Genomic DNA, 20600 nt, shown 5'->3' on the forward strand with positions numbered 1-20600 from the left:
AGTGGCAGGTTTGCAGGTCTGGAGACAGTTTAAGGAGGACGATGCCGCCTGGTTTGTTGTCATCGGAGCCTGCAGGTTTAGTGCACCGTTGCTTGTTCTGATATTCACACTCTCCCCGCTGAGTGTTACATCGAGAAGCAGTGGGATGTTAAAGGAAGGCTACTAGAATAGATAAATAAGCACCGGGAGCCATGTTTCGAATAAGAAGACATAGCTTGGGTATCCATACATCAGATGACAAAACATCAGAGATCAGCGATCCTTAGTCGAGGCCACTTTCTTCACACGCTCAAGCGAGCATCATATTTTGGCCCCCATCCCCCTTAGCACCTGTCAACCACCACGTGTTTTCACCCACCAGGGCCCCATCCTTTGCCCTCCACCCCGGCCAGGCCCTCACGGTGTCCCCTTACACTGAGAATGGGGGTTGCGTGTTTCACACAGCGGCTGCTGCCACAGGTGGGGATGGGAAAGTGGGAATGGGGGTGACCGCCTGTCATTTGTGATGACTCGGCACACGGGGCACAGTACCTGGTTTTGCTGAGCTGGTGGCAGGAGGTTATGGGTTCACACGTCTTGGCCTGAAAACTGACAGTAAAGGTCATTAGCATTAATTACTGAACCCGAATGACATACAGACTTTATCATACAAGTGGGCAGAACAAAAGAGTAAGTGTGACCTTCTTGGTTGTAGGAGAGCACACAGCTATAGTGACTAATTCTCTGGATGGAATCGTTTTTTTCTGGATGGAATCATTTTTGCTCATTTCCTGTTGTCTGCTATGTTCTTTAAGTGACAACAGCAGTCCCTCTGTTTACTGCCTTCAAAGGTTTCCCTAAAAGATTCTGAAAGCTTCCTGAAGAAGGAAAGGAACAATAAACAATTTTCAGCCGGGATATTCTGCACAGCTGGGATGCAAGCTGACTTTTTACCATTCATTTCCAAGGGACCCTGTGACTTGGCCAAGTTGGGGTGCTTCATGGCTCATTACTTGGTCCCGGTCGAGTTTTGCAGGAAAGGAAACCACCTGCAAAATGAATGTACCATCTTTGTTTTTCTTAAGTCGGCGGGTAATCCGTCTGTTGACCCACCAACAACGCAGACACGTGGGATTGACGTAACAGATGTTGGGGTTTTTCCTTGGTCAGTGGAGCAGCCGTAAATGTCTCATACACACCTGACGGTTTCTTCTGGATTTATTCTCTTTCTGCCGATTCAGCAGCTTTTCCCACATGGTAAGGAAACTACCACTAACTGTTCTTGGAAGATCAAGATCTGAGAAATATGAGCTGATCACAATCACATGTGTGATGTCACTTTAGGAGGGTTATATAGAAAAAGACTGAGACAGTTGGGTGCCATCGGGATACTATTGATTCTATAGGAACTTCCACGACTTAAACTAATATCTTCCGCAAAATGTGGACATCAGGCTTGGGCTAAATTGGTTTTTAGCTGAACTGTTTTGACTTTTGGCCATTTTCCTATATATTATATTGTGTTTCCTAGTGGCTCCACACCCTAATTGAGCTACTTATAAATCCTGTGAGAAACCTGTGTGGCTTTTCAGCTGAAAGCCTTTGGCAGCCAGTGAGGATGCTCACTTGATACTCTGGCGTGGATCCTCTGCTACTGCAGCCTGTCTGGATCCTCTGCCTAATCTCCTTATGCAGCCCCAAGCAGTTTGCTTACCCTAAAGACCCTAAAGCAGCTTCTGCTCCTGAACCATTAACACCACAAGTATTATCTGCTTTTAATGCTACGATGTCTCTCCAAGAGTTTGAGCAAGCAGATAAGGCTCATGGCAGAAAAAATGTAAGCGTGCATGAGGTTTCTCTTGGAGTGTGTTGCACGTCAGAATCCCTCCTACAGGCATTTAGCTGTGCTTGTCTCACCTCTAGTGCACGAGGCTTTTTCAGTGTGAATCAGAGTAATGGGATGACTTGACCCAACTGGATGCATTCTGGCAGTGTCTGGTCCATTAAAGCTCCCACTTCCCTTGGAGGGCAACAAGCCTACAAGCCTGGGGTCATGGCAGTGAACCACCTGGGCCATCCAGACAGATTTCCGACTCCCCGTTCATCTACTCAGCTAATCTCTTACCACTGGCATTTCAGGGACCTTGAAAGCAGAGGGCAGGTGGGAGTAGCCGCCCGGACCAGGGCTTCCAGGAAGGAGAGCGCAAGGCTGCGGGCAATCGTTTCCTGGCAGAGGGAATCCTTGAAGCCCGTTTCCTGCTTGAGGTGGGGGCTTCCGTGCTGCTGGGCCATCCTTTCCCAAAAACCGTCGCACTCTCAGAACCAGCTGTCTCCCGTCCGCCAGTTCCCACACCGTAGATCACCATTCCCCAAACAGATTACAGCCCGATTTCCAGAATTCTCTGTGGGGGGGGGGGGGACTTTACCGCTATGCTGACAGGCACATTGGCCTTCATCTCTCTGGCAGCTCATTAGCTTTCATTAGTATGTGGAGGCCACGTGGCCCTTCAGGAATCGTGACTGCAGAACAAAGACCATCTCTGGGTGGGCTTGGGGGGGGGGGGCAGTGGTGCTCAAGGACAGGTTGGGGCGGCACTCAACGGCCGGGCGAGATTGTGCTAATCGCTCAGTAGTAAAATCATGCATATTTATAAATTCATATACTGCCAGGCTATTGAAGATATCTGCCATGATCTCTTACAGGGATTTCGTGTTGTGTGACCTCTAGTGACCTGTGAGCCTCCTAAGGGCGTTTTTAGCAAATGTAGCAAAGCTGCTCCTTGCTCCTTCCCTGGGATGGTTTTGACACTCCTACTGAATACAGTGCATCAGTTCTGAATGTTTCAGATATTTAGATTGAAATTAGAAATCTGATTTTTTTTCTGAGAAGTATAAAAGGAAATGCTTCTTGGCCCCTTGTGTTGGGGCGAATTGTGAAGATGCAAAAATGCTAGGAAAGTCCTAAAGGCTGAAGCCTTCACCAGAACATCGGCTCTGTTTTTTTCTTTCTATTTCACATCCATCAATCTTCCATACTGCTGATCCAGTAGAGCAGTGTTTCCCAGCCCTGGTAGGGACTGTCTGGACTGTAGACTGTCTGGACTGTAGACTGTCTGGCAGGGTTCCAGAGAGCTGGGTTGAGAAACACTGCAGTACAGGGTCACAGTGAGTATGGAGTCTATCCCGGGAAGTATAGGGCACCAGGCAGAGGACATCGTAGGCAGTACCCCATTTCACCACAAGGCACACTTTACCACCCACCTCCATGTTTCAGGATTGTGAGAGAGAAGGAGAGGACCTGAAGGGAACCAGAGGAGGAAAAAAACCAGGAGAGGAAAAGCAAAACGCTCCCTCAGAGAGACAGGCCCCTCCCCCCCCCCAGCTACCCACCAAGCCGCCACGCTTCTCATCGTTACACATGGTTTACATTAATTTTAACATTTAATTTATATTTTAGGATTTCACAGAACAATTTTTTACACATAAAAACTATTTATGACTAAAGTGTTTCTTTAATACATTTTCACAGTGTTAGCTTAAAAGATAGCACATTAATTAATCATGGCATTGTAAAAAGCTGAAATTTGATACCATACAAAAAAAATCAAACATTCAGGCTTTGCTACAGCTTGAACTAAATTTTATTGTAGGTGAGGCCCACCCCAGCAGAGAAGAGAGTAAGAAGGTGAATATTTCACCCATTAAGAACACAGAGGACCTGAAAAACTAAAGAAATACAGAGAATTATTTTCATATTGCTTCCATTCAAGGAAAATGGTCTTTTGTTCTGTTTCTCCATTGACATAAAAGATGATTACATGAAACTAAGTAGACCTATTAACGCTTCGTCTTGAGTTTGTACAGATGTACATTTAATACCATAAAAGGAAGTGATGTCATAACTGACGTCCTGGAACCACAACCTTGCACCATAAAAGGTAGTTAATGATTTTACAAATGTACTGTCTGGTTCCGGGGTCTTGACATATTCAAATTCGCAGCTTGGAACAGAAATCAAAACAAAAGCTATTTCATTACAGGCAATCTAATTTTTTAAAAATTAAGCATATGTAGAATATTGAATGGGATCTCCTCCCTGGGACAATTATTTCTGAAATCTATTTCAGACACACTTAGCTGGTGCTCTCTCGTTTTCCGACACAAGTGGTTTTTGAAGGTTTAAACCTTGTGGAAACTCTCAGATCTCCCTAAAGCAGCTTGATGTTCACAGCCATCGGATAACAGAGGGTTATACTTGACGTGTGTTTTAACAAAGACTGGATATAGAGGCATTCTGAGGTTTAGAGCATCCGGAGCTCTGAACAGGCTCCGTCGTTAAGAACATAAATCCGACGGCAGCCGACAAGTGATTCTGACATGTGAATGTGAGTTTAAAAAACATCTCACAGGGATATAGAACTGATGACATATATAGGAATTCGGCTCAAATAATTCAAGGTACACAGGACCTATGACTTGTATATTTTCATAGGAACAGAACCCGACCATCCCTACACGGCTGGTCCGAGGAACCTTTGTAGAAGTATCACTAGCAATTGTTTCCCCCCCCACCCCCCATTGATCAGGGGGAGTGCCGTTAGCACACGGCTAATGAAGCATTCTCGATGGCCTCTGCGGTAATGAGGCGACAGCTATGTGGGTGAAGATGGGGGGGAGAGGCGCCGGGGGAAGGGACGGGGTTGGGTTGAGGGGGGGGGGGGGGGGGTCTTATCAGGGCGACTGCTGAGTGAGCCTAGCAGCCGAGGAGAAGGGTCGCTTTATGGCAGGCACGCGGTGATCTATATTTTTTTTTTATGGCACACTCCAGATCCTTATCAGCGTGGGAACAACAAAAGGGCTGCAGGAGCGGGGGGCGGGGGGCGGGGGGGGGGGGCGGGTGTGCCCAAGCACAGCCTGGGTGGGGACGTCCCGCCGGGCGTCTACAAAGCTATCACGTGGCCCGCAGGATCTGATAGCCGCCATAAACAAGGGCCAGCCTTTGGTGCTGGAGAAGGTTCATCTTTCGCTGGCAGTCGGTGAACTTTGACCTCCTGGCTTTACTGGCCCCTGGCGTACGCTCTCACACACGCAAACACAGACACACACACCTAAACACTCCTCAGATTACATACAATAAGCATAAATTAGCAATTGTTATAAAGATATTTCACTAATGACGTCGGAGTATATATGTTTTAAAAATATATTATATTGTGTTTCCAATATTTCACTCACAAACTATATGATAAAAATGCATAAAAAGTAGCAGTTAAAACACACCATGTATTTTGTATTATATGTATAAATAATATCTAAACACCAAGCTAAAAATTTAAAATTGAAGATCAAAATAAGCTGTTTTTTTATCTGATTTTGCTGGGCCATAGCGGGAACAAAGTCAGTTTAAAACTTGTTAAAGTTCATTTTTCAGATTCACTAAGCACCCTATAAAAACATCCTTATTTGCCCAGAGGATGGAGGGGTCATGACCTCAGGCGGGTGGTCTGGGAAATTCCCCGGGGGCTGCCTTGCAGCCGATGGCTGGCATAGAGATGAAGTGTTAATCTGACTGCGAAGTCTGCACCGTGACCGCCGCCACATGCTGCGTGTCCCAGTCACTGGAGCTAACCCGCGTTCACACGCTCGCTTGTCTCATATCCTCGCTCACAACAAAAGCTCCAGCATTGACCCAGAAAACGCAAAACACACAGGCAGACCTATACACGCGACTCGCCGCGAAGCAGCAATCAGCTGACAGTAAACCATCACACAACCTCTGGACTTCCTGTAAACCTGAGTTTTTCTGAAGGAATAAGCTTCCTGTGTAAAACGGAAGATTTTACCCTGCATGTAAATGTGCCCATTCACTGATTCCTTGGTTATTATGATTCTCTGACTGCTCTGATTATGTTTACACTCCGCAAAGCTGAATCTGTACAGCGCTACATCGACCAATCCACCTTGCATAACCACTTGTGCATTGTTCCCGACATTAACCTGGAGATTATCTCAGGAACTGTTGCACATTCGGCAGGGGAAGCCCTTAGGAAAGACGGCACCTCCTCACAGGGGTCCCACACACTACAGGAAGTTCGATCAAACCGTATCTGTATTCGGTGGAAACTTGTAGCTCTTAAGGTTGGTCTTTCACTGGTATACAGTTGTTCATTTTTAGGTTATGATGACAATTATCCACACCAATTTCTAAGGGATAATTAGTTAAATAACAGCATTTGAAATGCAAAAAGAAAAATCTTGAGGTAGCTGGCAAGCCGAATTTTATCCAGAGGTAATGAACATAAATGGTCTTTTTGAGTAGTTTCCTGGTTTTTAGTCTGTTAATTCTAATTTAATTCAGACTGTGATGGACGGTTTCACTCACAGAAACCTTCCCACCCAGATTTTCTTTGACAATTTTGATTAAAGTTCAGTTTTGGAAGCTGTTTTTAAACCAGACCCCTATTCTGTAGACAGAACAATTTATTGTATCTCACCCAGAATACTGCGTATGTGATGCTACAGTGTTTATAATGAGTTTGTTTACTGTGGTTAATACTTCTCTGGTTATTTAGGTTGTAGTGTTGGTCCAGAAACACATCTACAGCCTCACATCTACTTAGCATCGGGTGTAATTTTTGCCTTTTTGGATTAATAAATAATTCTGGGAGCAACTGGCTTTTTCGTGTTCCATAAAACACAGAACATGATGTCACAGATTAATCAGTCACAGGTTAAGCTATTAGCTGAGTCACTGATGAGTTCATAGCAGCGATGTTTAGGCTGGCCCTATAAATTACCTGCAAACTGGGCCATTTCCCCAACCCACAACCCCCCTCCCCAGTAGACCAGACTCCAGGTGTGGCCCGACACACTCAATCAGGCACATAATAAGTCACCCCGCAGACCTGTTAAAAGGACCCTAACGACTCCGAGGAGACACTTGGGCGGCTCTGCACCTCTTGGCACATCCTTCACGGCGCCGTGACATCACTCACTGTGCATGGCCTCGGTGAGCACGCCTTCCCATCAGACTTACGATCGCTGACAGTGTTTTATAGCTCCACCGACCCTTTCTAATCATTTACGGCGCTTTTCCACTGTCATACAGAAGCCGACCCGTCCCTGACCTGCACCCGAGCTGTGCCGCGTGTACAGCCTGGTTCCAGTCTGCTTCGGTGTTCCACTGCAGTAGGATCAGCTTAGTAAAGGCATTGTCGGGTTCGGAGAGTGAAAGTGAAGTTAAACTGTGTGAAGTGACTCTTATTTACTTTTCTCACGGTGTACATCATGATTTAGTACGTGCAGTTATTTTACCGTGTGCTAATTTTTGCTGGCATTTCTTTGAGAATTGCTGCATTATGCAAGTATGAAATGTTAGCAGAATTAACATTAACTTGCATCAATTTGCATTGCGAATCCATTTCATTCAGGTGCTCTATAGTAGTAGTTTTTCAGTAGGAGGTTGGAAGTACGAGTAATTGGAAATGCATCAATACATCGCAATGTGTAATGCTAATAATAATGTATAGAATATACACTTTTTCCTTCAGATAATCCGTGTGCAGAACACCGGTATCGCCATGCATTTCGACCAATCAGATGGTGGTGATGCAAATAGCTCGGTCTGGTCCCACTTTTGGCCAATAAAGCAGGGCCATGTCAGCACGGCTGCAGTTCGGGTACGGCTTGAATACTTTGCAATGGAAAAGCGCCAGTTCCTGGTACGGGTCTGGTATGGGCTCGGTTCTTGGTGGTAGTGGAAAATGAAATCTTGAGACGCAGGCCTGCACCGTGCAGCGTCTTCCAGTCATGACATCATCTATACTGGCAGGTATCCTTTAACGCACTTGGTTGCAAATCGATCATAATCTGAGAATGAATGAGGCCAATAATGATGAGCTGTTGACCTTTGAGCCAGTGATTTGGAGATGAGACAGATGCACCCAGATCCTGTATAATGACAGTAACTCTGTTACTCTACAGTAGTGGCCAAAATTGTCGAAACACCTGGCATTTTTGGCATTGCACTTTAAACAGTACTATGGGAATATTTCTCAAGATTGCAAATTATTTTCTTGAGTTTACTAAATAAAAGTCGTTATCTCTGGAAGTCACATGACCTTTCACCACATGCAGATTCATTTCATTTCCATTTAATTTCTGCCACTTTTCATTTCATTTCTGCGTCTGGGTGATTCACTTTTTTTCTGTCATTGAATGTATTTATAAATAAAGAGGGAAGTGGATTTCACTTAAGATGCCAAAGCTAATGCTATTGAATCCATACAGTTTTTTATTGCATACCCCCCCCCCCCCCCGTATTACACAAAAGGGGGGAATTCTCCCATGTCCTGAGTACTTTCGTATCATTGAGAGACAGGGAACTATTATTTTAAAAAGTAACATACGCAGTAAAACAGTGTTTCACACTATTGGTTAAACTATATGGTTGGACTTAGCAATTAATCTGCGGTTCACAAGGGGAAGGATCCGTACGGATCGTGGATCAACTATGGTCTATTATACAGCTACATATAGAGGTGAGAGGGAAGCCTGGGGTCTGAGCGCAGGATCAGGTGTCCATCCGGCACCGCTGGGGCCCAACGATGTGGCTATTCTGTCAGGCATGGGATTCGAACCAACAACCTTCTATAACTGGTACAGAGCCCCAGGCCACCCCCCCTCCAAGTTCCAAGGTGAACAGGTAAAGAGATCCATTTCCTGCCAAGGGGGTGACTGTTAGCTCATATTAGACATCCATGGAATCCTAACTTGCATACTGAGCAGTCATTTTAGGCACGCACGTGCAAATGGCTGATGATGCAACAACATATTGTGCTGTTTTTAATAACGCTTGAAATCCCTGGAATCCCCTATTGAGGATTCTATGCATGAGGTTCAAGGCCTTAATGGCCAGTCTGAAAGGGTTTCTATTTAATGACAGAGGACAGTTCAGTCACCTTCAGTTAGCATACATTAGCCCCTTTCAAGCAAGTCCTGCGCCTATTGTGGTGTCCTTCATACCCTACCCATCTGAACAAACAAATGTGCATGACGGCTGAACTGAACCACAAAAATACATATGAAAACTCCCTTCTACCAACCACAGCATAAGTATATTATTTCTTTGTTATTTACAATGTGTCTTTAAACAAAATATAAAATTCTTGCAACACCGGACACAACAGACCTAGCGCCAGCCTTGGACAGAGAAAAATACCTCAGTGTAAGAAAAAAAAGGCCTATTTTTCAACCTGGAAATGCAAAGTACCAATTGAAGAAAACACTGCACAATTTGCGCATTCAAATGCCAAGTGCTTTTTGCCCAAGAGCACGGTGACGTTCTCTGCACGCCCATCCGTACTGTTTGGCCGTGTCCATTAGCTAAAGCCGCAGACTCTATCCTTCAAAACAACAATTTCAGAACAGTGCGCTCCTAATTGTTCCCCACTAAAAAACCGAGTTGCGGCTCTTTTTGGGTCATTTTCTAAAATGCCACAATGATTTTAAGTTTTTTTTTAACTTTTAAATAATTGCTGGTTAGTTTAAACCAGCCAGAGTAGACATAAACAGATCTTTAAAATGAGTCACTTCAAGGCCCGCAATGTCGCTGTCAGGCCCTCGACGGCGTTAACCACTCTAAGTCCTTCTAAGTGCCAGATTCGTCACCCAAGTGATTCCAGCAAATTAATGTTAAATTGGACATAATGAAGCAGGAACTGCCACCGGCACCTCATAAACCCATTAAATAAATGGCCGGGGGTGAGGAGGAACGGTTTTAAGCAGTTGGTAATGGGTTTCACACCTCTGGGACTTTACTCTGCTGAGAGATGGTCCCCGTTTCACATGTGCAGTGACTCATTATGGCGGCACAGTCACATCTCTGACATAGAGAGCCTTACACAGCTAACGGTGCATTCTGACGTATTTATACCGGATTTTCATGTTTCCAGCCCGTAAGGCGCAATATTGTGGCCCTTCAGTGTGACGGTGATTTTTTTTTCTCATGAAAGCAAGAAGAATCAGCATTTGTCTATGCACAATATTAGTGTTATTTGTGACTCTGGGAAAGATAAGCTTTGACTAATAGTGTCTACTTTACATCAATGACTTTATGAACTGACACACCTCAGCTGAGGTGTGACATCATTGTGCGTGACATCATTATGTTTGACATCAAGGTGAAAAGCGTATTGGCGATGGTTCTGTCCTCTGACCTTTATGTTCTAAATAACTTTTGGGGAACTCCATATACAACTGATAAGACTGGACTTTTTGAAGTCACACACTGAAAGGCCTTACTCACACTGACATGGGACCAATAGTGTGCCCATACTGTTTGATCTGATACTATAGTCATTGTGATAGTCACATCACCTTTCACCACATGCAGATTCATTTTATTTCCGTCACTTTTCATTTAATTTCTGCCACTTTTCATTTAATTTCTGCCACTTTTCATTTAATTTCTGCGTCTGGGTGATTCACTTTTTTTCTGTCATTGAATGTATTTATTTGGTCCATATTTGATTTCTACATTCCACCATTGCAGTCAGTACACATACAGTATGCACAGCTGTACTTTAATGTTACGCTACTACGTCCTGCATCGTTTCTACTTGCAGTTTGCTTGTTTATAACCTATTTATATTTTTATTTATCTTGTATATCCTTGCATTGACACACTTTGTATTGGACAAACAATAAAGAATCTGATTCTGATAAAAAATGTTATTGGTTAAAGTATAACCATAAACAGTAAATACATGGATTTCATTATAAAAATCATCAAAACACAATGCAGTTAATAAATTGTATCAGTATAATTTTAGACACAAAGATAAAATTGTGTTTTGAATAATGAAGGCAATCAAAATGTACTTTGTCGAAAAAATTCTAAAGGAGATAAAACAAATGAGATATAATGACAGTTTTAGGATGAGAAGTTTGACAGCAGTGGTTCGAACCTCTGTGTGTATTATTATTTTGATTATTAACTGACTGGGGAAACCAGTTTCCCATTTTCAAAAGTGTGACAGTTGCAGACTCCCAGAGCTCTAACCCATCTTCTAGATTTAGCACAAATATTTGTCGTCCTTACACACCCGTTGGGCCGCTTTCAGAAAAAGGATTTCCGAGAAATTGTGTCCTTGATGCCACTTTAGTGTCACCCACGGTCATTTACTCTTAAGATCATATCATTTTCAATATACATTTTTAAGCCAATAATTTTAGTATAATGGAGTGCAAATCATTAATGACTTGCGTAAAATGCCTCTTTAAGACGAACTGGGTGTTGTTGCCATGCTGTCTCAGCATCAGGGATCGGATTATGGGAAATAACGAATAGTACAATTGAAAAATTAGCATCTGAACAGTAAATAAGTCTCTTGAATAGCTTTTATAATGGATCTGTGCCTACGAGGATCGCTTCTTGTCGCCCATTGAATCCAACACAGTTGCTGATTTATTGTGAAATTGACAGACTGTCACGGGATGGGAGCTCAGGGTGGGGGAAAGGGGGTGGCAGAGCTGGCACGGCGCATCTGGCCTGCGTGCTCCCGTGGACGGGCTGCCAGATTTGGGGGAGCTGGTCACACTCCAGGGGAATGGGTCCCGGCTTTAGGCTGCGCTGTGACAAAAGCTCTGTAATTACAGGAGAGGCAAACACAGGCATGGGCCTCACCCCCCACCCTGCAAATAATCTTAAGTGCAAAGAAACCCCCCCCTCCACTCCACACCAGTGGCACTGCCCGTGTCCTGACCCAGCCAACCCCCCCTCCCCAGTCCCTGGTGTATGACTATTGGAATGGTAATATCAGGTCTTAGTGTGCTAAGCCTGGTTCAAACAGAGGGAACCTACTGTCAGATAACATTCTCAGAATGGCCACTGAGACCACTGTCCACTTCCAAACAAGATCTGCTGTATTAAAGGAATTAATTTTGCTCCTCTCTACTGGGCCATTCAGAGAAGGGCCTTTGTACAGAGAAAGGTGACACACATCTGGGACTTGAAACGGTAAATTTTGGGGATTTCAGCGCCTTAAGCTCTATCCTATTGGCTGCCCTCGTGTGAGGTCACAAAAACATGGCTGCCAGATGTGGGAGCTTAATTTACAGAGTGCTCTTTTCTCAAGCCAGCATCTTGACTGCCTTTGCTCACTTTGGGCAGCCAGGCATCCAGTCCGGTGCCGCTACCATCGCTCTGGCCCCTCTCTCTGAGTTAGGGGGGCAGTTCCAGCAGAGGCCAGAGGGTCTGGAGGGTCCTTGTGTGGCTCACTCCCCAGACCGCCATTTTGCAATGTCCACTTGAAGCTGAAACTTTGCATGTCACAAATGTCTTTCTCTGACCTGACAGGCGGGGGGGGGGTCACCCCTACAACAGCTCATGGGCCTAATTAACGCTTGCCGAAGTAAGCAAATTAGCATGGCCACAATTTCCAGCCAAGATAACAGGCCCTCCCACCCTCAAACACTTTACAGTCTATCAGAAGACACCAGGGGGCTATCACCACCCCCACCTAAAGCCTACTCCTTTCCATCTCTATGAAGCTCCTCATCTGTTAAATAGAATCTGCTCTTTTCTCAGAACTTTCTTTTGTGAGGATGAAGGCTTTGTCTCTCTTAAATGCTTCCAAACAAGTCCTGTTATCTAGTTAATACACGTTTACAACCATGTAAGGCTGTAGTAGGGGTCCTGTAGTTTTACTTTGCACGGTGTTGTCTCCTGGCCCATAAATTCATTAACAAGTTGTTTGGGCTGATTGTCCACATTGTTTTGTTTTTAACTCTGTGCCCATCAGTGGGCACAAATGGCCTTCGACGGCAGATGGTTCAGCTGTCTGCGCCTCGGACTTGGTGGGGAAGCCCTTTCGGAATTAACCCAAGTTAAAAATAGTAGGAATTCCTCCTCAGTTTTGAATTGCTGCTGTAGCACTATGGTGCATGAGAGCTGCCTGAAATATATTTACTCGTTTAGCTATGCCTTTAACCTTTGGGTTACCAGTCCAACTCCGTAACTAACACCATTCCCAGGTGTCGCAGCGTCTTTCGTAGCAGATTGACCTCTTTAGTTCTTCTCGTGTATTTATAAGACATGCCACTAACAGCACTTTCTAAAACACTGCTAGACTCTTCCATTGGCAGTATTAACACTCACCAAGTGATAACCGGAACCTTTATGTTATGGTGATGACGCCTTAAAACAGCGAAAGTCTTCTCCTTGTTCCTACAATCTATGGCTGATCATCACTCAATGTGACATTAGGAATATTGTGTTTGCATGTATGTCTGAAGTTTTGGATGGAGTAAAATAAATACCTCATCCTTCCTGCTATTCATTTTCTACACCCGCTTGTCCTATGCAGGGTGGCGGGGGATTCCGGAGCCAATCCTGGAACCATCAGTCGCAAGGTAGGGAATACCCTACGACGGGATGCCAACCCATCTCAGGGTGAAAAAATAAAAGACTTTGCTGAAAAATTTGTCATCATGCTGCATGTCATCATGCCATCAAATCTACTCAAAAAGATTTCGTATGTGGCTAGAGTTCGGTTGTGTTTAGATTAAGTGTTTGTGTATCTATTGTGTATGTGTCATGGCTCCAGGCGGCTCGGACACGAGGACGTGGCATCAGGCACAAAAAAGGGCGGATGAACCACTTGCGGCTCAAAGAAAAACAAACAGGGTTTATTAAAAAACAGAAAAAAACTACAAAACCAAAAAGGACCACGAGGGTCAAAAATTGAAGGGGATTAAATAACAAAAACCGAAAACACGTTGAACACTGAAAATATCTAAACCATCAAACATCCATGAAACAACAACAACACATCACACAAACCAAATCAACAACAGTGCGCGCGCACACGCACACACAATGAACCACTGAAGAACTAAACAGAAGCAGGAACTAAAATACTAAGGGGTAACGAGACTAACACAGGACAGGTGAGGCTAGTTAACAAAGACCAGGGAAACGGGGCACAGGTGAAACTAATAAACTCAAAGGAACTAAAAACAGGGAAACTAAGAACCAACTAAGGACATAGGGAAACAGAAACCAACACTAGGGAATTTAAACAGGTAAAGACACAAGCAGGGGCACAAGGAACAAAACCAAACCCAACTACAAAATCAGACACAAGAACTAAAGAAACTCAAATGAAACACTAGGGAGCAAAATACAAAAACAGAGGAGGCGGGATTTGAACACAGGACAGAAGGGTACACAGACAACCACATACTCAACACATTGACCCACATGACCAGACAGGTAACAGAGGAGAACAAGGACTAACATAAAGAACGGGATGACCAGCAACGCCTGCTGGTCAAACGGGGAAGGGACACGGTAGGACCACAGCAGGGGCTGAGCCTGACAGCATGTGTATATTTATTAACTTCATTGGGAGTTTTCATTGAATTATTGCATTTGTATTGTTATTGATATATATTATGTGTCTGTTTTAAAAACTATAACTTTTGAGATTGTTTAGTCTTAAATGTTATTATTTTTGTAGGTCTGTAATATTGCTAGATTTGCGTTGATTTAAATTGTTTTGTTTAAAATTGTTGCCTAGTCTTATGAGGTAATTGCCTATAGATTTGTGAAGCGCTAATTTGTAATTACTTCTTTTGTGTAACCTTGTATTATGTGCTGTTTTAAATTGTTCTGGCAGAGTTTAAAAGTATGGAAGAAAGTACGTCGAAAAATAATGCATGGGGAGTTCGGGGCGGGGGTGTTGGAGCAATGTTTACACTGGTGAAGAAGAGCATCCCCCCCTACCTCAGAAGCTGCAGCCATAGCTGGCAGGTCTATCTCCACCTTGGGAAGATGAACAATGTCCTGGAAGCAGTGACACATCAATATTACATTCAAGCAATGGCTTGTGGGGAGCTGGGATTTGAGGTGCTGGAAAGGCTTTGAAGTTCTCCATGAAGCTCCATATCAACCGCTGGCACAATTGGCAAAACAACACCAACCCCCCATTTCCATTTGATCCTGCATTGTACATATGGTTGTTTGCCAAAACAGCAGTTGGGATCACGGCTACGATACAAGCTTAAGTTTTTCGGAGTAGGGGGTGGGATGAATTATACGAATTAAGAGCACATCTGTGTTCCTACGTGAAAAGGACAATGGGACTGCGGCTCAATGGCCTACAGACAAAACAGGACAATGGAGTGAGATGAAGAGGGAGAAAAGCTCAGCGCATGTTAAGGAGCAACGGCCCCCTCGCCATGCCCGTCGACAATCACCTAAAAGTCTACAAAGACAAGCCCCTGCAAGGAGGATAAGAATCACAGCTCAGATAAGCAATGGGGGATTGCGGAATTAAAGGCCATCAGCCAATCTGGCGCAGCTTAGCGGACAATTAACATTTCCCTCAGACGTGTGAGGGCGACCACAAGAGCTGCTGGTCCAGCCTTCTGGATTAAGAGCACCAGAGGTGACGACCAGACCTGACCAGCAGCTGCAGGGGGAGGAACCACGTGTCGAGATCTGGAGATGCACCAAACGCTAGGGTTCCACGTCGATGACTCCATACTCATTCTGTCTAACTCCATGTGGCTCTAAAACCCTGTAGTTTCAAGAGTAATATTAACAAAACCACCAGCCCAGCCCCAAACATGGCCCCTGCTGACTTTTACATTGGAGGTAATGTGGCAGTAGGTAATGCTCTTAAACAAAAGGATAGACTTTGTTCCTGACCCTCGGGGCCTTGATCCCAATCATACCGGAACTGGGGATCCCCCGAGCTCTCTCCTAATGGCTTACATTAGCAGGGATGCCCCCCTTGTGATGTCACTCTAGCCCCTACCTTTACACCCACCCCTTTCAGTTCTTGTCCTTATATCATTCTATTGTCATTGTCATCGCCTTACCTAGGTTTTCAACCAAAGTGCCAGTTCTAGACTTTATCAGGGTTCATCGCGTCGCTCAAGGGCGTAACAGCGCACTCACTCACATACACATGTAGGGTAAACATATCCTTATGGGGACCGCTCATTCATTTCAATGGGAAAAATGCTAACGCTAACTATGACAACCTTAATCCCTACCCTGCCCTAACCATAACCATAAGTAACCTAACAAAATACAAGAGTTTTTGCATTTTTAGTTTTTTCATAGCAGTCACCAATTTTTATAAAATAGAGTTTTCCCTTATGGGGACCAGGAAACCGGTCCCCATAAGGGGGAAAAAACGGATATTTATCAAGTTATGGGGACATTATGTCCCCATAAGGATAGGTAAACCCGCTCACACTCACACACACAGACACATACACACACACTTTTAACCAACGCTATAGGCCTATGCTTGATGCTTTTCCAAAAGAACATTCCATTAATGCTTCATTTTAGCAATTGCTTATAATTGTAGAGTCATACTGCGGGTTTATATGTTTTTCAGTGTTACTTAAATTTCCCATGTAGTGTAGTGACTCCAGCAAGGTAAGATAATAGCTAAAACTTTTCATTAGCTTCTGAGACTTAATCCCTCGCCCTTTGCTAAGTAAGCAAAGCACTGAAATAAAATAACAAGTAGAAAGTCATATTTACTTTGGAGAATTTATTAAATATTTACATGAACAGGAAACGTGAGCTTGCCAGCCCATGATCGTGAGCTTGCGGGTCCTTTGTACACCAGCTCTGATGCATAGTTTATCCCTGCAGAGTAATTTATGGCTCTGAAGAAACGTCTCCCCCATTTCTGCACCCGTCAGGCACCGTAAATAAACACCTCCATGCCGGGGAACAATGCAGCGTCGCAGCCGCGCGAAGGCGATGAAAACCTTGCGTCAGGCACGGGCGATGAGTAATGGGCCGCAGCCAATCGATTGGCTGCTGAGGGTTAAAGATAAGGTGTTGGGCCCTTTGTTCCAGAAGAAGCTGATGACCCTGACCATCTATCTCTGTCCATCCTGTCCCCGGAAAGAAGGTCCGGTGTCTGATCCCAAACTGAAGCGTCCTTTTTTATGCATGGAACGCAGATGCCTCGTGACTTTGTGGACATGTGCGTGAGGTCGCTGTCAAATTACTTACACCTTTTGTTTTTTTTACTTCTGTTTTATAGCACACATACCATTTCAAAGTAGGACCAGACTCACATGATTTAACCATAACTCCTTCCTCATTAGCCCCAGTCGCTTGTCTTTTCAGCATGTAATTGCCCCAACTCTGTTGTTTCACTGTTAATCTGTTTGCAGCCCCATCCCATAATTTAATCACCAGGACGATCCCTTCCCTGTGTGCATGTTTGCATGGTCGGAGGTGTAACACCTGACCAGGAGAGGCCCAGGCTTGCAGGAGGCATACTGACCAACGACAGGACAGATTCCGACCATCGGGGCGAGAGGGTGATAACCTCTCTCAGTGGACATTCTTAGCCCCACATGCTGAAGCAAGTTCACGGAGGCACTGGGGTGGGGTAGGGGGCTCAGGTCAGCAATTACCCCAGCAGCAGGGGCCTACGGGAACAAATTGAATGTGGAGCGCAGAACTACAGCAGCTGGGAGGGCGACCCCTGTGGTTCCTATTTAAAGAGGCATTTATAAAATCACATGACAATGAGCCAATAGATTTGTGATTTGCCTGTAATTGTTCCCTGCCAGGCAGTGGGGAATGGAGGTTTGCGCTGCTTGGAATTTCTGCAAACATAACTGTTGAAACAGAAGCAGGGTTAGGGTTAGGGTTAGGCTTAGGATTAAATCAAAACGTGGTTAATAAGAACAAATGGGCCCTGACTGATCCCAACCATCCAATCATAGTAGTTTCAATAGGACTGTAGGACAATTGCAAAATAAAAAATACAAAATAACGTAACGACAAGTGCATGCACAGTGATATCAGCCACGTACCTAAAAGCAGAACAAGACCTGTTTTTTTTAAGAGTCTTATAGGACTCTGGTGGAATTACGGAATGTATGTGATCATGTAGGCGGAAGAAACAGCCCAATACGGCCGAAGGGGGTGGGGAGGGGGGGGGGGATCTCAAAATGGTCAGCATGTCAAATCGAGCACCCTCCATCATCATGAAAACCGTGTCCAATCACATTGTGCGGAGCAGCAGGTAGCCTGGCCGGTCCACGGGTCACGGCCCGGTCCGGCCACAGGCCGCTCCCTCGGTCAAAGTTGCTTACAGCGGCTGAGAAGAAGATTTATGGACTAAGGCGGCCTGTCGGGCTTGCCGGTCCCACATGTGCCCCGTCCTCTGCACCTCACACACAATGTAGCTCTATCCACGATACCCTGAGGCAACCCCCCCCCTTATTTCAGCCCCATTTGATTCTTTATCTGTTTTTATTTTCCTAAACACGCACTCGGACAGAAAGCGGGGATTCTGCACAAATGGTTTTGTCACACGCGTCCGTGGATGTGAGGCGTTCCTCAAAGGAGTGAATGAACTTTGATATTCAGATTTATAAAGTATCCCATTTCATAAAGTGGCTGCAAACAGCCAATCGTAGCACGGGCCTGCGAAGACTATATGTCATCTTCCTGCTGGCAGTGTTTTGCCTTTCGGAATCATTTAAGCGAATCCACCACACAGCAAAGCGTTTAGAAGAAAGCTCCGACCCTAACTGTTTGGGAGGCGGCAGAATGCGGTCAAGCTCTGATTGTTCAAAAGGTTCTTCTGTTCTCGGGGACCGTTTGCCAGAAATCAACGATGACGTTCCGTTTCATCTCCAGTGTCAATTTTGAACAATATAAGCATTTTACATATGAAATGAGTTTCGAATTATCATTTGGTTTTGCTTCTTCCGCAGAGTCCCGTGGTAGCGTAGGACGCGCCTCGAATGACGAAAGACGGACAGGAAAGAATGAGCCAATAATCTAAATGATGAGATTCCTATGAAATTATTCTCATGGAACAAAGGGGCATGAAGAACCTGAAAGTGTAATATGAGCCTCTGATTTCTATTTAAGCTGAAAAAAGCAGTGTTGTTTTGAAGACTTTGTAATTGCAATATGGTGGTTCACAGAGTACTGCAAGGCTGCGTTTATGTTGTCAGTGTGACCAAAACTAGGGGTTTCCATGCGCCCCGAGAGTAAGAAGACTGACTTGTACAATGAAGGGGGGGGTCAGGCTATATTCGAAAAAGGTTCTTCATCTTTACATCTAACATCCGACTGCAAACCTGGACATGCGATCGTCTTAGCGACTAAATAAGCAAATAAGCTGTCAGTCCTCTTGCCTGCTGTTGTAAAATCTTAAATTATTCAGCTGTATAAAGTCATTTTGTTGTTGTTGGTCATTGGACCCCCAGCGCCCGCTCTCGAAGGATCTCCTAATCCGTCGAGAGCGGGTGCTGGGGGTCCAATAACCATTGTAATATGGAGAGTGGAGGCCCCCTACGGCCCTCAAAGCCATGTGGGGGCCACACTTCCTGTGTGGAGAGTTTATGAGCTGCAGGTTATGAGATCAGACAGTCTGTGTGGCATGTCACCTTCACAATGCACCGCGGATCTCTATATAGAAATAATCCACAGCCCCCACCACTCCAAAAGCGGGCCAAAGCAAGGCCAAAAAGCAGCATGGTGCCCCATGTGTCACAGCAGGGCTGGGGTGGGGGGGCCTGTCCGGGGGTGGCAGGTACTGATAATTCAGCCCGGTGGGGGCCCATTTCCTGCAACCCAGCCTCCTGCTGCTTGAAATTAGTTGCCCCAGCCATTCTTGGAAAGAGTTGGCGCAGGGGACCGTGGAGAGACAAAAGGAGGACAAAACCTGGAACTACCCGCGGGATGGATGTCCCAGCATCCCACCCCTTCCGGGAGGCCCCCCAGTTCCACCAGTCATCCCTGTGGACTGGAACATGTCTGCTGGATTTGCTGCCTACAGATCAACCGGAAACACAACCTTGCTAAGGAAAAATAATCAGCAACAACAAGATGATTTCATTAATAAAATTAATTGGCAGAAGTGGAAAGTTCAGGTTCAGAAAGTACAAATCCAGATGAAGATTTTGTTTCAACCAACCAGTTGAGCATAAAGAGTCATTGTCAGAGTTATTATTTATTATTATTTGTTACTTGTGTCCCTTAAGTAAAGTGATTCAAAACATTCATTAAATATCCATCATAGAAAACAATTGTGTCACATTAAATAGGAAAAGTGCCTTATGTAGGACCTACAGGGAGACTTGTATATACCCAGTATGACTGATAACACCACAGTGTGAGTCTAGACTGGTGTGGGTCTCTTTCCTGTATGGTTGGCCAAGGTCCACTTCACATGGAGCAAGGAAAGACACACACACACAGCCAATCCGAGGTCCAACAGTCGAGCACCCAAGTCCCAGATACAAATACATACCTGCTATCACCACAAGCTAACATGTCTCTTCCCAATATCTCACCTATGAAGATGTGGAATCAAGATGGATCTAGATGAAAAGATCCGGACCCCCCTTGTATCTCCTTAAAAGTTCCTTCTCGTGGAGAAAAGGTGGATCAGATTTGGAAGGAGGAATTACTAGAGCCAGAAGAACAGAATGTGAGGCTCTGCATGCAGCCTGCTTTCTCATTCAAGCCAAGGGAGAGCTTATCCACAGCAGCCTGGCGCTCATCAAAGCGTAGCTGTGGGTAGGAACGTCAGTGTCCTTCGTTAGACTGG

This window comes from Paramormyrops kingsleyae, chromosome 21 (genome assembly GCF_048594095.1).
Source record: "Paramormyrops kingsleyae isolate MSU_618 chromosome 21, PKINGS_0.4, whole genome shotgun sequence".
NCBI classification, from domain to species: domain Eukaryota; kingdom Metazoa; phylum Chordata; class Actinopteri; order Osteoglossiformes; family Mormyridae; genus Paramormyrops; species Paramormyrops kingsleyae.